The sequence below is a fragment of the Brachyhypopomus gauderio genome, chromosome 10 (genome assembly GCF_052324685.1).
Source record: "Brachyhypopomus gauderio isolate BG-103 chromosome 10, BGAUD_0.2, whole genome shotgun sequence".
Classification (NCBI taxonomy): domain Eukaryota; kingdom Metazoa; phylum Chordata; class Actinopteri; order Gymnotiformes; family Hypopomidae; genus Brachyhypopomus; species Brachyhypopomus gauderio.
In genome coordinates this window covers 14,138,557-14,142,937 of record NC_135220.1, presented here as the reverse complement: position 1 = coordinate 14,142,937, position 4,381 = coordinate 14,138,557, and the positions used below count along the sequence as shown (strand labels likewise).

At 42.8% G+C, this 4,381-nt stretch overlaps 1 long non-coding RNA gene across 1 annotated transcript; it reads right to left on the bottom strand.

Annotated features, from left to right (window-relative positions):
* Positions 1-277: 277 nt before the first annotated feature.
* Positions 278-2,399, bottom strand: LOC143524907 (uncharacterized). The gene is made up of 4 exons (XR_013133508.1): positions 1,958-2,399; positions 1,659-1,806; positions 904-1,040; positions 278-602 (listed from the first exon to the last, which is right to left on the bottom strand). It is a non-coding gene; the product is annotated as an uncharacterized LOC143524907 (long non-coding RNA).
* Between the last annotated feature and the right edge of the window lie 1,982 nt (positions 2,400-4,381).

Sequence of the window (4,381 nt, the reverse complement as noted above, 5' to 3'; positions counted from 1 at the left end):
GGGTTGTGGGTTTGATTCCCAGGTCATGACTGAGGTGCACTTGAGCAAGGCACTTAGCTCTTCCCTGGGTGCCAGGCTACGGTTGCCCACTGTTCTAGGCACATGTGCACCACTAGTGTGTGTGTGTGTGTATTAGCACAATTAGCATAATACCATTGCAATTACTTTGTTATATGAATTCAATAATCTTTACATCAGTGGTATCTGATATTTTTATTAAATGTGAGCGAGCAAGTTAATAAAAAAACACGATTCTTGAGACAACTCAAACGGAATGCTAAATTGAATGCAGAATTTTATTTGCTAATGGATAGAGGTTCAAACGATAAGACAAAAGACACATGATAAAAATGTGCTACTATACAAACCTCACAGAGAGAAGAAACCCATAGAGTACATATGCAGAAAGTGAAGACACATGTAGCAAAGCAGATGATAATCAATCAGAGCAGATTATAATCAATTAGAGCAGATGATAACTGCTTTAAGGACAGGATGAAAGGAGACCCCCCCCCTCTGGAGAATTACACCACCACACCTTCACCATTCGGTGAATTTAAAGATGATGTTGTCATGTGGATCAGGGATATAGCATCCAATGCCTGAAAAGAAATGTAAACATTTTCATCTGTTTTAATAATTACATGTAATGTTAAGCAATCTTAATTTTTGTTAAATATCTGAAAGTTCACTAAGCTATTGTTTTGGCACAGGAGGTAATTAGATAGATCGTTGGCAAAATTAAACATCCTAAAGCAATATGCAATAAAATGTTTTATGAACAAATATTTTTTTAAGTCTAACTGTTTACTTTCTTACATGTTTCTTGCATGTTAATTCATTTCTACATGGTATATTAGACCAATATATGTGTTTGGCTCAGGAAGTGAGTTGTAGACTGACCAACGTCAGCGACGATAATAGTGCCGGTCTTGGGCTGGATAAGAAGCTCCCAGTACGTATGTTGGGTCAAGTTTCCTGTCACATCATTGATGCTTTCGAGAAAGGGCCCATAATCTTCATTGTATGTGGTGGTGAATCTGTACATTTTGAAAGCTCTTTTTAACACATTTTGTCCTTCAACATTCAGGGCAAAAGCATCTTTAAAATATATAAGTAAATATTTAAATACATGGAAATTATAAATATCAAAGATTTTGTATAAGTACAAGTGACATTAGTGTTAAAAAGGACACACATTAAATCAATACTCCACATAAAAGTAAGCATATGTAACTGTGCAACACCCCCCTCCTCGTATAGGCACCATTGGTACGGTCCGCTGTGTGCATGTGTGTTTTGTTTTGTGTATTTGTTGTCATCATTGTTGTTGTTGCCACTCCCCCTTGTTGGCTTTCCTTCTATTATGTGTATCATACAATTATGTGTCCCCTCGTTAGTGTGTGTATTTAACCCTTCGTGTTTTGCCCTCCGTTGTCAGTGATTTGAATTGTCACATGCACCACTCTCCCTGCCTACCCTCCGTCCCTCACTAAAGTGAAGAAAAGATCATTTTATGTATTTAATTAAGTTAAGAACAGATAGCTGAAGGATATCTATGGACACAAATCAGTAGTTTTTTTGTTGCTTCGTAGTTTTTCACAAGATGTTGAAATCTGTAGTACGGATGATGTGAATATGGGAGAATGTGACTGTACCTGAAGTTATTGTGAGTTCTCTGAACCTTCTCCATCGCTCCAATTAATATTCCTCTGTAAGCGATACATGTGGTGAATGTCAAGTTGGGTTGGTTCGAGAGGGAATCATATACCGTCAAGGTAATGGGATATGGACCCTCAATTGCTTCTGCCAAACATTGAAGAAACTTTGAGGAACCTTTACAATATGTGGCTTGGGAAGCCTTTTCCCCATTTTCCACAGTATTCTTGTCTATGTAAGTTGCAAGTAGACCACATTAACATTTGCCAAAACAAATTTAACGGATTAGATCTCTGACCTGCAGTGAAGAATCCAGGGGCCAGTGTGAGAAGAACTCCAGAAAGGATGAGAGTCACCATCAGAGCCATCTTCTCACCAACACACACAGCTAGGTAACATCTCACTTCTCCCAAGGTTCACATTATATACTTGTAAATGTTCCACCTTACCAGTCAGACAGGACTGACCTCTTTTCATGTCTTTCTTTATTCATTAGTCTGTGTTTTGCCTATTTTGCCTGCAATTTTACTGTTATCATAGATTCTGCATACATTCTTTTCAACATAAATTTAACATACATTCTTTGCCTCTGACTGGGCTGCCCCAACCGTGTCTCTCTACCACTGTCTAACACTCATTAGTTAATTACACCTCCCTAATTATATGAGTGTTTAATTTCCTAGTTCCATAATCCATAACAAAGGCAAGAATTCATGAAATCCACACACCCACATACACACACACACACACACACACACACACACACACACACACACACACACACACACACCGCTGCGTCTCAGACTGTTACTGCCTGGCCCAGATCTACACCCAGTCCTGACAATGCTCACCTTAGTTTTAACCAGTCCCACCTGTTCCTCATTTCTCCCCCACCCATAATATTTCCCGTCATATACAGATCTTCCTCTTCCTCTTCCTCTTTGTGAAGTGTTTGCCAATCTAATGTTGCGTATTGAGTGTTTGCCATGTCTGCCACCCTTTGTACTCATGTTGCTCTTCTAGCCCTCGTCCTCATCCTATTAGTCCTCATTCTATTAGTCCTCATTCTATTAGTCCTCATCCTATTAGTCCTCATCCTATTAGTCCTCATCCTATTAGTCCTCATCCTATTAGTCCTCATCCTAAACCTTGGATCCCTCCTGGACTCGGACTTTCTGTTTGATCTGTTTTGATCCTCAACAGGAATGACTTCAATAAAAGCCCCATTTACTGGACATTCTTCATCAAACACTCAGAATCATGCCCAGTGTAACCAGCTTGTCTTAAAACTTTTCATAACTGGGTACTTTCTATCATTACACAAGGCAAGGGAAGGTTTTATTTTTTTGGGATAGTACTTTTCATATGCAGTGGCAATTCAAAATTCTGTTAAGAAAGAACAATAATATGCGTATTACATCCCTTAGGAAGGTGCCTTAGAGTATGTGAGGGGTCAGTGGTAGTGTATGTATGTGAGGGGTCAGTGGTAGTGTATGTATGTGAGGGGTCAGTGGTAGTGTATGTGAGGGGTCAGTGGTGGTGTATGTGAGGGGTCAGTGGTACTGTACGTGAGGGGTCAGTGGTGGTGTACATGAGGGGTCAGTGGTAGTGTATGTGAGGAGTCAGTGGTAGTGTATGTGAGGGGTCAGTGGTGGTGTATGTGAGGGGTCAGTGGTAGTGTATGTGAGGGGTCAGGGGTAGTGTATGTGAGGGGTCAGTGGTGGTGTATGTGAGGGGTCAGTGGTAGTGTATGTGAGGGGTCAGGGGTAGTGTACGTGAGGGGTCAGTGATAGTGTACATGAGGGGTCAGTGGTGGTGTATGTGAGGGGTCAGTGGTAGTGTATGTGAGGGGTCAGTGGTGCTGTATGTGAGGGGTCAGTGGTAGTGTATGTTAGGGGTCAGTGGTAGTGTACGTGAGGGGTCAGTGGTGCTGTATGTGAGGGGTCAGTGGTGCTGTATGTGAGGGGTCAGTGGTAGTGTATGTTAGGGGTCAGTGGTAGTGTACGTGAGGGGTCAGTTGTGGTGTATGTGAGGGGTCAGTGGTAGTGTATGTGAGGGGTCAGTGGTAGTGTATGTGAGGGGTCAGGGGTAGTGTACGTGAGGGGTCAGTGGTAGTGTATGTGAGGGGTCAGTGGTGGTGTATGTGAGGGGTCAGTGGTAGTGTATGTGAGGGGTCAGTGGTGCTGTATGTGAGGGGTCAGTGGTAGTGTATGTTAGGGGTCAGTGGTAGTGTACGTGAGGGGTCAGTTGTGGTGTATGTGAGGGGTCAGTGGTAGTGTATGTGAGGGGTCAGTGTTTGTGTATGTGAGGGGTCAGTTGTGGTGTATGTAAAGGGTCAGTGGTAGTGTACGTGAAGGGTCAGTGGTGGTGTTTATGAGGGGTCAGTGGTAGTGTATGTGAGGGGTCAGTGGTGGTGTATGTATGTGAGGGGTCAGTGTTAGTGTATGTGAGGGGTCACTGGTAGTGTATGTGAGGGGTCAGTGGTGGTGTTTATGAGGGGTCACTGGTAGTGTATGTGAGGGGTCAGTGGTAGTGTATGTATGTGAGGGGTCAGTGGTAGTGTATGTGAGGGGTCAGTGGTAGTGTATGTGAGGGGTCAGTGGTAGTGTATGTGAATGGTCTGTGGAAGTGTATGTGTAGGGTCGGTGGTAGTGTACGTGAAGGGTCAGTGGTAGTGTATGTGAGGGGTCAGTGGTAGTGTATGTAAGGGGTCAGTGGTAGT